Here is a 14017-nt window from a genome sequence, read left to right on the forward strand (position 1 = left end):
CAGAACCATTCCGTGGAAGAACTGTCCCACAGAGGAGCAATGAGTAAGGACACTCAGCAGGATGGTCTCTGCTCCCAAGACAGGGCAACCCCTCCCAGGTCTGGAGAGTCTGCTCCAAGGCACCATAAAATCCAGAAAGGCAACTATGACCATGTGATGTCTGTCCATGGCCTTTCAGGGACCCCCAGGGTCTGGCTCAGGATGGAGCCCACAGGCAGATCTCAGTCACTGCTGTGCAAAAGGAAGAAGGAAACACTGCTCCAGGTGAGACACAGATGGAGCTCCAAGATAGGTGGTCTTGGGTTTCCAAAATTAAGCCTAGGTGGACTTTCTTGGGTCTTTGGGATTTAAATGAAATGCCTGCTCCTTCCCTCAGAAGGTGTCACCCAGATAAAAGGGCTTTGGCCAAGCTGGGCTCAAAGCTCAGCATCAAACAGCAACAGGGATTGAAGCAATAAAACTGGAATGTCCCTGGAGGGTTGGAGGGATCCGGGGAGGGAGCTCTGGGACACAGACAGGGACTGGATAGCCAGCCACCCAAGAGGAAATTCCTGGAAGAACTGGTGGGGCCCTCGGGACAGGGATGGCGGTTGTGAAGTGGCGCCTGTCAGCCCTGCGGTCCCAAACCCTCAAGAGGATGTACACCCTGCGCGCTAGGGACAAACGAGGTGGCAGAATCCCAGCTGGCGACTCTGTGCCCAGGGGCATTGGAAGAGCAGGCAGTGAGTAGGGTGGCCATCGCTGGAGCAGGAGTGAGACCACCGCCTGACTCTGGAGTGAAAGTGGCCTGAGGCACGAGTGGGGGCGGAGTTGTGCTCTTTCTACAGAGGAGTGTACATGGGACCTCCGGTTGTTTCAGAGGACGTTAAAGGAATGCTGTCACCCTCCCCTGAAATGGGGGCAGTGCGTGGGGACGGCACGTGTGGCCCTGCTTTGATCTTAGCCCACTAATTTAGGGCTTTGTGGCGGCTGAGAGCAGGAGGGGGAGGTTCCCAGGGAGGCGCGAAGCCCATTACCACTTGCCATCACGTAATAAATATCATTAAATAGTAAGTAGCACACGACGTCCCAGGTTACATTCCAACAGCGACCTGAAGATGCCAGCCCCCCTTCCTGCACAGGCTTGTCACAGAAGCAGCACCCGAGAATGGGAAAAACACCCCTGCCCCGGTGCCAGCGCCCCCAGCAGAGGCCCCGCCCCGGCCCTGCGGGTCCTGGCTCCACGGAGGATTGTCCTGCGCGCACAGCCTCATGGAGACAGAGGCTGGTGCCCATGTCTTTACAAAAACCCTGCAACCAGCTCTCTATTTCTGACCTATAAATAGAATGTGCTTTTGTGCATCTTTCTGGAGCAGGTCACGTGTGCAGGCTCTCTTCCCACCGCTCACCCTGCACCAGCTTCTCAACCCAGCACCTGAGTCACTTACAAGGGGCAGGCTGTCCCAGGGCTCCTGGAGGCTCTGACTCGGAAATTCTTAGAGTGCCTCTCCCCACTGCCAGCCAAAGAAATCAAAGCTTTGAATGGTCTGCATGGGGCCCCCTCGCTGGGGTTCCAGGAACCTCTTCATTGTCAGCCTGCTTTTGTATCTCAGTTGTCTGTAAAGGACCCTCTCTGGCTTGCTCAGGAAGGCTGCCCTTGGCGGCAGGAATGGCCTCACAGAGTTAATCAGGCCATCTCCCCCCCACCCCCCCACCCCCCGGGGATGGCTCAAAGAATCCCTGAAAGGGCTGCCTGGCATGGCCAACACCACCTGATCAGAACAGGCCACACTGGGAAGCAGGGCAGTGACTGCAGTGACTGGGGTGAGATGCATCCCACACCTACTGGGCACAGCCCTCTGGTGCCAGCCTGCCTGACCTCCTTGCCTGCCTCACGGAGACTAAGCCCTGCGTGCAACTGATCTCATCTTATGCTGCATGATTCATAGGTTTTTGAAGTTTTCCCAGACATCCACTTTAAACGCTTCTGCTTCACATTGAATAAGACTCATAGTTCTGGTTGTGAGAGACAGACACAGAGACTTACAGAGACAGGAAGGCAGAGAGACTCTCCCAGCCCTACTAGATGCTCTTTATGTGACCTTAGGCAGCTCTCTCCTCAACCTCGCTTTCATCCTGACTTTTTCCGCTTGACCTCACTACATCTTTCGAGCCCTGCTAGCAGGATGGGCTCCATGGAACTTCCCACCAGCATCCCCATCATCATGCAATTCATTTTCCATATAGCTGCCTAATCCTTGAGTGCCTTCCCTCATTCATTCAGCGCCAGGCACAGAAGGCTAAAGAGGGCAGGGTCCAAGAGCTAGGCTTTATGACATCAGTATAATCCTGAGGGTTCCGAAAATCAGCAAGCTCCAACGGGACACAGTTGCTGGGTCTGTCTGCCACCAGGACCAACCTTTGAAACTCTAAGGAGTGGAGGAAATAGCACACTGTGGCAAGGTGCCCTGCAACCAGCAGCACACACACAGGAGATGGAAAGAATATTAAAGGTGCACCGGAGAGAGAGCAAAAAGGCTCAGGAAATAAAGAGTCGCTGGCACCGGGCCCTGGTACCTTGCCTGCGCTGCTCTGTGTCCCATGTGCACAAGGTCAGGCTGACTGACACCCTCCTCCCACTGGGCCCCTCTGTAGCTCCAGGCTCTGGCTTCTTGAGGAAGGGTTCACGGAGCAGAGGATGGGGGTTCTGACTCTGAAACCCAGACTCCAGGAAGAGGCCCAGGCTGGGTAGACATTCAAGGCCAAAAGGGCAAGAAAAGACAGTTGAAGGCAAATGCACCTCAAGCAATTTAAGAAAGCCCTTGAGAAGTCTGCAGAGGAAACTCAGTTCATACCACCCTAGAAGTAACAAGGGACTCTGGGGTGTGGCCGGGGCCAGAGGAATCCAAAGCAGAGTCGTGCCAGTGTGAACGTGGGCACATACATCGCCACGCCTGACTGCTGTGAGCATTAGATCACCACTCTGAATTCTAAATTAAATGCACTCTGCTAGAGTAGAATGGCCCCTGTTAGAACGTGAAACCCTGCCATCCGGGACTTTGTCTTTTTTCAAATTGTGGTAAAATACATGTAAGATAAAATTTACCATCCTAACCATTGTTAAGTGTCCAGTTTAGTGGCATTCAGTACATTCACATTGCTATGTTACCATAGCCACCATCCAGCACAGAACTTTCTCATCTTCCCAAACTGAAACTCTGCACCCATTCAACACTAACTCCCCACTGCCCCTCCTCCCAGTCCCTGATACTCACTATTCTGTCTCTATGGATATGAGTACGCTGGGGCTCTTATATAAGGGGACTCATACAAAATTGGTTTTTTTGTGATGGTTTATTTCATTTGACATAATGTCCTCAAGATTTATCCATTTTGTGGTATGAGTCAGAATTTCATTCTTTTTCATAACTGCATACTATTCCATTTTGTGTATAGGCCACATTTTGTTTCTTTATGGGACTTTGTCTCTTCTGTCCACTGCTGTGGAGCTGTTTAGATACGTGCTGTAAGAATGATTGACATGAAATAATCCATCAAAAGCACTTCTTTCCGGCACATGGAGCTTTCTAAAAGAATAGCCATTGCTGTGATTTGCCATCTTCATCTTGAACTCATTTGTATAACTATAACACACATGAAAGAGAACAGGTCTTAGCACTGTCAGGAAGTGATTGCATCTCCTCACTACCACCATGTGCACACACAGAGTGAGGCAGCAGAAGCACAAGTTAGAGTAAAATGTTGCTAATACTTTTGAGATTGGAAGTTACAACTGGAAGTTCTACTAGCTCCTGTCTGAGGAGGCATTTCCTGAAGCCAGGCTGGTCCTGCCACCTGGGTAACATTTTTCTAGATACACCCTCTGGTGGGAGCCTGTAGTATCTGCTCTCTGTCACCCCCATCTTTCTCAGGGACCCCTACTTTCCTCATAGATTAATTACCCCTTTCCAGGGAAGCACACTGTCAGCACTCTTGAGCAACAGTGAATGAAATTGCGGAGGCATGAAATCACAGCCCTCCTTGCGCCCTTCAGAAAACTTGGGGCAGGGTTGTTTGCTTGCCTTCCTGAGAGAGAGGAAGGGGGAGGGGGGAGAGAGAGAAAGAGAGATGCAAGAGAGAACAGGCGCCCTGACCTGCAATTGAACCCACAACTTCTTGGTGTACAGGACGATGCCTCAATCAACTAAGCCACCTGGCCAGGGTGGAAACCTGGGGTTTTGATTGGTCCTTTTCATTACAGAGAGACAAAAGCTCTCTCCACTCCCTCTGAACAAATTCCAGAAGATCTAGACTATCTGTCTTGAGAGGGTGAGCCAGCAGCCCAGGGTCATCTTTCTTGTGAGGTTTTCAGGCCCCGAGATGATGCATTGTCTGAAAGCCTCTGCTCCAACACAGAGAGCAGCAGCGGGCTGGTGGGAGCCAGGACAGAGCATGGGAAAGAGACTGTTATGTCTTGACACAGAAAACTCCAGAACTTTTAACCCTCCACTGGAGCCTCATGGCCCAGAGTTTGATGGGGGCCCTCTGCCTTCGCCTGTCAGGTTTAGACAGGTTAACACAGTGGCCTTGTGACATGCAGCAATAATTGTCAGAGAGGGTCAGGGCTGCAGCAGCTGAGGAAACACCAGCGTGACCCTTGAAAGGAGAGCAGGCCCTGTCAAATGGGAACATGGCCCATTAGGGGGTCAGAGGACCTTCCCTGTGGACACACATGCCAGCGTTGCTGTATCAGGCAGTCTGACGTGGGAGATGTCCTCTGTGCAGTCACCTCCGTGGGGATGTGGCCAGGCCCTCCTCAGGGTGGTGTTTGGCAGATGGTTTTTAACGCCACCATAAAAACACATTAGAAGGCATTCCACAGTCATTATTGCCTTAACTCAAAAGGAATAAGCAATTATAGAAATTTTGGAGATAACAGAAAAGCAGACAGATGGAACAAATTGTCTATAATTTCACCCCTAAAAGATCAAATGAGAGCTGTTGCCTCTGTGGTGTAGAATTCTCTGATCTTTGTCAATGCCTACGTGTGTGCAAGTATATATGTATGCATGTGTATGTATGTGTCTATATGTACAGTCACCCCCCCTTTAGGAACAGGGACTATGTTCCAAGCCCCTGAGTGGATGCCTGAAACTGAAGATAGTACCAAATCCTCTACTATGATTTTTTTCCTCTGTATACCCACCTATGAGAAAGTTTAATTTATAAATTAGGCACATAAGAGATTAACAATAACTCATAATAAAATAGAACAACTACAGCAATATACTGCAATAAAGTTATGTGAATGTGATTTTTTCCCTCTCTTTCTCTTCAATAATTTTTATATTTTTCAGTCCAAACCTATTCCTGAGTCTGTGCAACCTTCTCTTACTCGCAGTAAATGGCTTGTTGTTGCTTATTTCAGGGAATCCTTAGCTGAAGTCTTCAGATAAGCTCAGTGCTTTCTGGTGCAACACAACGTTCTAGCAAAAATCATTTCAAAACATTCACAATATTGATGCATTTAGCTGTTCCTTGATGCATTTAGCCAAGCAAGTTTGCAAGCAGAGATAGAAGGACACGGCTCCGCTCAGGGAAGGCCACTCTGCCTGTGGCCTACAAGCAAAGTTGACTAAGCGACTGGAAAAGGCAGCTTCCTCTGTACCCCAATAGCGGTGCTCCCTGCTACAGGCTCAGAGCCCCGCTCAAGGCTGCCAGACAACTGCAGCCAGTCTGGAAGCTGGATTAAAGGTGTTGCTTCCCCCTCAAACGTAGCATTTCAGATGCATCAGGAATGCCACTGTTAAAAAGAGGAAGAGGGTTTGGCCCCGTAAACTGTTAAATAAAGAAGACCTGGGGGCAGGCTGGAGGGCTGCGTCCAGGAGAGATTTTTGAGTAGACTTTTGCCCGTGGAATGAACCAGAAACAAACAGACTGAAAGTTTGGGAGGCAAGCTCGCTCTGATAGAGAGCCTAGATCTCCTCCCATTTACGGATGTTAATAATACACAGCAACAAGCTACAGCTTTGTTTATTTTGTCCTCCAGGTCAAGTTCTTTAAATCAAGTATCTGGGGAGGAAATATTTACCCACACATCCCCGAGGAGGCACTGAAGAGAAACGCATGACACAGCAATCAAGGGCTGAAGTGCGTGACGGCGGGTATGGAACTCCTTTAGTTCTCACCACAGCTGCGTGAGGCGCCACCAGCAGCGTCACTTTCTCGCAGGTAAGGAAACTGCGGTTCAGGGAGGTGGAATAAATTTTCCATCATTCATTCCTTGAAATAGGCCTCGGACCCCCAGCCTGCAGCAGCAGTGGAAGCTCATCAGTGTGGCCGCTGATCCCTTTGGCATGACTTCAGCAGCTTAGCTAACTCCCCTGCTCTGTAGTGTGAGACAGGCTGAGCTCATCGTGAACACATCCCATCCCAAACTTGGAAGAACTCTAGTCCGTTTGGTGGGAAATAGTTTCAGATATTTTGACACTCTGATTTGGGTTTTGTGGGTATTCACTGTCTCTAAGCCTCTTAATTGGACTGGGCCATAAAATACTTTTCTTTTTAAAGATAAAATACATGAGTTCCTACTAAAACTTCCAATTCAGATTCAGAGCTGTAAGGTTTTTCTTTAACCTATTAATCACACATCTGTACTTCTTTCCTCTCGTGCCCAGAATTCCAGGCCTCAGTGACACACCAAAGAAAAAACTCATTGGCTTCCCTCCACAGTGTACACACAATAGTTTTAGGAGAAAAAAATCCTGAAACTACCACAAACAATAGAATTAGTGAATACAGTTTTAAAAAATGTTTTACAGTTCTTTTTGTCCTCTCAATACAACCTAACTCAGGATGTTGAGTTAAATTACTGCATTTTATAGTCACTTGAAATAGTTTCTCTCTGAGTAATTATGCTACTGGTTTAATACCCAATTCAGTCACTTACTTCATTTTGCTTTCAATAGTTAGGAACTACTTCTTAAAGTTTATTCATAGTTATGTAAAATACTTATATGATTCTAAAGTCAAATATGCACAAATTGAATTTAATAGACGGCCCTTACGAGCTGTGAGTCCCGGGACAGGGCTACAGACAGAGGCCCGTATCCCATGCACGCATGTATTTTAAAGTTATGCACAGAGCCAACTAATTCTTAAATAGCTTCCTATCCTGCTCATGGACTAGCACTTAAGACTTCTTCACATGGACATGGAGGTGAAATTCCTATTTAAAATTCTTGGCTTCCCAGCGCTCTCCACTGGAACACAATGGCACAGAGAGAGCCTGGCCCTTGGGCTCCTCACCCAGCAGGAGCGGCGGCTGCACAGAACAGGCCAGGCAGCCCTGACGGAGAAACCCGGCTTCTCCATTTGCCCACTGCATCCCTGCCATGTTCGGCTTGTCAGTTCTTTTTACAAATATGAGCGAATTTATATAGAAGTATATATATTTACACATACACACATTAACACGCAAACTTTCTACTCTGTGGTGGGGGCGCGAGGAAGGGAACAGGAAACACAGTACCACATAACCAGTCTCCTAACAGCTGATAAGGTGTCCCATTGAGCCAGCAGCAGCAATGAACCCAACCAGCAGACAGTGAACATGGGGAAACGGCTTCCTCTCATTTTGAGGCAATTCTGTCAAAGGAAGCGAATACAACCTAATTCACATGAACCAGTAGGAAGACGAGTCAAATTGGACATAAGAGAAACAAATTCAGGTCAGGCTCCTAAAACAAGAGCACCACACCTTGAACCAAAGTGCTGGCAGGACCACCTTCTCTTTGCTTTGCAGACACTTCAATGTGATTCTGCCCCAGGCCCTCCCGGGGAGAAGGAAGGCCGGCTGGTCCCCACTGCACCTGCACCAGCGGAAACTTGATTCATTCACCCCACAGCCGTTTTACAAACTGCCATCTGGAGCTCCTCGATTTTTCATGTCGATCAGTCCCACACGCCCCACGTTTGGAATTTGCTTTATCTTCTTCAGCTCCATTTCCCACAAGCTCTTATCTGAGGTAAGAGCAGTGCTTCTCGGCACTGCAAATTGCCGGCTCTCCACTGAACCACCATTTCCTCAGCTGTCAGAGAGGGAGCCTTACACTCTTCCTGCTGAATGATTAGGAGGGTGCAAATCAAAGTCTAGTCAAGTTAGGAGGATGAAATCGGAAAAACAAAAATCAGGGTCCCAGGCGTGAATCAGCTTCTGTGTCTTTCTATTACTGAAAAAGTGCTGGGCCTGTCAGGAGCACCCTGGGGGACACACTAGTCCCCCCCACCCCCCGACACTGTGATTCACTACGTGGCCACTAGGTGGCCTGTGGGGTCTGAAGAAAAGCACTTCTCCCCCTATCCCCCCAGAAACACTGATAGGATGGAAAACCCATGAACCAGCGAAGAGTTCTTTCTTCAATATATTTAAACAAACATATATATCATTTAAAACTAACCATAGGTTATAGTTATAAGAACAATGTGGTGTCCACTCACTTAAAACTCTACTTACAAACCATCACCTATCTTTATTTCGGGTTGAAAATCTTTCCAATTTTCTTAGAGTTAGAAATACCAGGAGCAATGTTCATGCCATATTAGCCTTATGGGAAAGAAGTCTCCTTGTGCCTCCATAAATAATCAGCAGAGCTTTGCTGGAAGCTCTTAAAGTCTCTTTCCGAAGAGAAAACCAACGTCCCCTTTGCAATGGGCTCTTACCCACTACCTTTTGTTTTCTCTCCATTTGTGTGATTAAAAAAAAAAGTCTACACGGAAGCATGGCAGCCAGGCCGCCATACCCTCCTCACAACCAGCTACCTAATGAGGAATAAGGTTCACCGTGGTTACCATGGGAAACCACCACTTGTCCTTCTCTCTCTGGCCTTGTCACAAACACTTCGCTCCGATTGACGAGATTTTCTTTGTTAAAGAAGGACTTCCCTCCTTCATACCTTCAACTTCCATCCTGACACCTCAGACCAATCTGCTCTATCTCCCTTCCAAACACCCAAATACTTTGTACAGACCAGCTGGTAATTATAAATGATCCCACAAGTGAAAGTCAGACTGCAAGGCTGCTCGGCTGGGATGTTAGTATGATCACTTGTAGAGGCAAATTTATCTACGTAAGACAGCTGGTGAAAAGACCCTGTTTGCTCTAAAGATGGTATCATAAAGTAATCTTAATCTAAAAATAGTCTGCATGGGAGGAAGAAAAGAAGGGAAAAGAAGAAGGAATTTATTGGCTCACGTCGCTGTAAAGTCGAAGAAGGGTGCTCAGCTGAATGACAGGCTGAAATGGTACCAGGAGGGCTTTCCATCCTTGCGCCACCTGTCTGATGGCACCACTCTGCCTCAGCCTCCACTGGACAGACAGCGTGACCAGCTTTCAGCCCAGCCCTGGCCCCGGCACTGAAGCCCAGCAGAAAGACATGACCCAATGCTATTTCTATACTCTTTCCCTGTGGCCTATGTCATCAGCTTACTCCAAACACCCCAATGTGCGATAAGGGACAAATTTGGGGGCTGTAATTTCTTTGTGGGTTTAATATCTTTAAAGAAGAGGAATTAATTTTGGACTTTCATTTTTCTTCAATAAAGGGGGGAGTAAGTATCAGTCAAGGCCCAGTCAGAAGAAAATGACTGCCACGGTTATTTAACTTGGGGAATTTTAAGGTAAAAAACTGTTAAATAAAACTATTAGAGGGGGTGAAAGAGGAATGGCAGGTGTCCAGAGGTGACAAGTGCAAAAGGGCATGACTACTTCCTGGCTGAGGGAGAGTGAACAGAAGGACTAGGAGAGGGGCCACCCCCACCCAAGGCTGAAGTTCTGACCTCTTCAAAGACAACAAGGCTTCCAGGGAACACGCCGATGCAAAGAAGCTTGCTGGAGGGGCAGCTGGCCTGGCTCCTTTACTGAAAGACAGTGGTAATGGAGGGCACAGCCTGGAAGGGGGGGTCTTCCTGATGCTCTGGCCTTGTGGGGACCCTTTGATGGCCTCTGTTGATGAAGCCTAACCTTCCTCCATGCAGCAAAGGAGAAATGTTTACACAGTCCAGCTCCAGTGTCCCAGGCAGAGCAATGAAGGATGAGAGATGACCGATTCGAAACCAAAACAGGTGACTGATTTGTTTGGCCTTTCCTCTCCCTGGTAAAACAACAATGAGAGGGGTTGCTCCTGTTTTGGGCACTTCGGGGACATTGTATCTGGGTGATGTTGTCAAAAGGTCATGGTGTCTCTTTCTGGGAAGGCAGGTTGGGCGTGGAGTTGGGGACCACATGGCTTTAATTTATGTCCCATCCACTCTGACCTAGTAGGGGGCAATGAGAGCCGAACTTCACGCTGCCCTGCTCCTGCAGGGAGATGAGGGATTGGCAGAGTAGCCAGGAGGAAGCAGCGCCATCGCTCCACACCAGGCTTCTAGGGAGAAGGGAGCTGAGGAATTCCCACATGGGGAATTCCCACATGGCTTCATGCAGTGTCAGACCGGGCTGCATTTGTTGTGGGCAGGGCCGCTGTTCCTGTGGACACCCAGGGGCACGGCTTTGCTGTCTCCTGTGGGACACAGCTGATGGCCAAGCCCTGCACTGTGCTCTTTCCTCCCCCTTGTCAAGGTACCCATGTGTGCTTTGTGTTGGCCTCCTGCATGAGGCGCCAGGATAAAAGATGATAAAATCCTAAGTTTTCAGAAGGTATCCACAGAAGAGAGACAGTCTCTTGCAGAATCCAACCCAGCTTTGCCCAGCTTCTGGTAAAGTGGTACCTGCCTCCTCTTCCACTCCTGTCCCTCATCACCATCGCTCCCTTGAAACTCGGCAGCCAGAACTGAGTGTTCCTGAGCTCCCATCACCTAATTATGCTGACCATGGTCACAGGACAATTATACCTGATTCCTCACAGCAGCTATTCAGAAGACCTCCTGTCAACAGACCCAGGCTCGAGTCTATCAGTCCTTTGAGAGGCCAGGCACCAGGGTGTTTGCACTGTCCTCGGAGGGTGCATACATTTGCACAGCAGGTGCCCGAGCACTGCGGTAATTCTCAGAATAATCTCCAAGCCACAGGATTCAGCATGATAAACCACTCAAATGTAGCACACACCTAGCCCCGCACAGAGGCGATCCTGAGGAAAGGAAGCATGAACGCACAAAAGAACGTGCCTTTGGAGAGCTGGTGGTGCTGGCGAGCAGATGCCTGGGCTGTTAAAGCTCTGAATAAAAGAGGAAACACTGAGCCTTCATTCATCATCCAGGTGGAAGGCAAACCAATCGTTTCCCCAAACAGCACTTCTCTTCAACAAACAGTGACCATGAAAGCAGAGGCTTCGGAACTTTAAGAGGCCATAAACCCTTTAGCAATGGCACAGGCTCTGAGAACACACACATGAATAAATAAAAAACCAAAGCTGCTGCAAGACGTAGCCGCATCCAGAAGGATACAGATCAACAGACTTTTAGAGGAAAGAAAGAAAGGCCACTCCGCCTGGCAGCATTTCCCATGAGCCAGGAGGAGCTAGCTGCCCACCAGGCACCCAGGGTCCCCCAAGCCCTGAGCCAAGCTGCCAGCTTCCACCCAGCTGAACAGGGAGGGCACACTGTAACACAAAGTCGGTGCCATTTTTTGATCAATCAGATAGGGACCTCATTGAAGGACTTGTAGGCCTGCAGACGCTCTGTTCTGTGTCTGGGAATGCAGACACATAGCACCCTAAGTTACCAACTGAGTACTTCACATTCAGCCTCCCAACTGAGTACTTCAGGGCAAAGAGACCCACTTCCCAGGCCCTTAATTCAGTGATGTATGTGGGAAGGCTTTCCATGTGGAAAGTCTGACATTAAATTCTGGGTTTCTCCATTGAGAGCTGGCTACAAAGACCCCGCAGCCTGCTCCCACCAAGGTTTTATCCTCAATGTAAAAGCAATCTTTCCCCTGCGGATCTCTGAGCAGTGACTATTAAAGAATGGCCACAAGGCCCTTGAATCAGACAGAATTAATATGGCTCATTCCTCCTGCTAGATTTTGAAAGGACATGTAAAAACCAGACCCCATCCATGTAGCTCCCTTCCCAGGACGGCATGTCAAGGATGTGAGTTCAGTTTAGCTTCAGAGATCATTTGCAATAGAATTAGAGTTGAGAGCATTTTCTTGGGGGAAGGGTCTTTCTTTTTCTCGTCTTCTTTTCACCTGCAAACACACCTGTCCACTCAAGTGCCCAAACACACTTTCATCAGGGCTGAAAAAAAGGCATATAAACCAGGACTTGGAAGAGGCTAGACAGAGACTCCATGAAAGTCACCACAAGAAGGGAGAGTCCAGCCAAAAGGAATATGGCAGAATGAGGAATGAACCTATTAGATTGCCATTCTAGGTCCCTGAGCACTTTTTATGTGTCATTGCCATGCTGAATGATGGAGACATAAGCAATTTGGGGGCAGAGGAAAAAGCCTGAACAGACATTTGAGGGCAGTTGTTCCCTCGGGATGATGGACTGTCATCCTCAGAGGGGTCTGTTTGGGGACAGGTCTAATCCTTTACCTTCTGGTAAAGAAACAGATGCACAGACACAATCAACGAAACTTAGCCTTTCCAAAAATAATAATAAAGTCTGTGACTGCTTCTAAATCACAGGAGTACTGTGTCAGGACACCTCTGATTTCATCTGGCTGCTATAAAAAAAAATATTGGGTTGGCCAAAAAGTCCACTACATTTTTTTCTGTAAGATGGCTCTAGTAGTGCTTACTTGTCTTTAACTTCATTTGAAATAATTTTGTTAGATTGTATTGTGACAGCTGTCATATCAGTGTGCATTTAAAAAAAACATCAAAATTGGTAAATTTTTATGTAGCCATTTTAATATTGAAGATGGAAGAAAATAGATGACATTTTTGGCATATTATGCTTTATTATTTCAAGAAAGGTAAAAATGCAACTGAAATGCAAAAAAACATTGTGCAGTGTATGGAGAAGGTGCTGTGACTAATTGTACGAGTCAAGCATGGTTTGCAAGGTTTCACGCTAGAGATTTCTCCCTGGACAATGCTCCTTGGTCGGGTAGGCCAGTTGAAGTTGATAGTGATCAAATTGAGACATTAATTAAGAACAATTAATGTTATACCACGTGGGAGATAGCAACATACTCAAAATATCCAAATCAATAGAATTATTGGTGAAAATGAGAAAGGTGTCCTATTTTATGGGAAAAACTAAACAGACTTTTTGACCAACCCAATACCAGTCTGGGTGACTTAAACAATATTCATTTCTAACTGCTCTGGAGACAGACAGGTTCTGTGTCTGGTGAGGGCCCACTTCCTATTTGCAGATGGACACCTTCACTGTGTCCTCTCATGATGGAAGCATTCATGAAGTCTCCACCCTCATGACCTAATCGTCACCCAAAAGCCTCACCCCCAAATGCCATCACAATGGGAATTAAGATTTCAACATGTGGATTTTAAGGGGACACAAACATTCAGACCATAACATGGACCAAGTTAGCAACAAGGCCTAAGCATCACCTGATGAAGACGGGAGAGGTTATCATTGTTCTTTTGGGGGAGTCAGAGAAGTTCAGGGATCCTACAATATCTTCTTTAACATTGACCAACAGAAACAAGCCATCTCGTTTTCTTCACACTCATGAAAAACTCCCCTATTTCCCAAATAAAAACCTTCCTCCTTATTTCAAAATAAGGCAAATTATATTTTTAACACCTGCAGGCACCAAATGCTTTCTATTTAACCCTCATAACTCTCCTAAGAGGCTGGCATCCTGTTTTGTGGATGAGGACATGAAGGCTATAAATCACCTGCCAAAAAGTCATACAGCTGGCCATGACCTAACCATGACATAGCCACGATCTAGTCAACTCCAAAGGTGATGTATGTATGCCCTTTCCAATACTAGCAAAACTCTCACATGAGCAAGGAGCAAATGGAGCAGACAAATAGACTCAGCACCACTGGGCTTTCTCTGGCAAGAGAGCTCCCGGAGATGGACCAGGAACAAGTGTGCTCCCTCCTGCACACAGGAG

This window comes from Furipterus horrens, unplaced genomic scaffold (genome assembly GCF_987537825.1).
Source record: "Furipterus horrens unplaced genomic scaffold, mFurHor1.1.pri manual_scaffold_2, whole genome shotgun sequence".
Lineage (NCBI taxonomy): Eukaryota > Metazoa > Chordata > Mammalia > Chiroptera > Furipteridae > Furipterus > Furipterus horrens.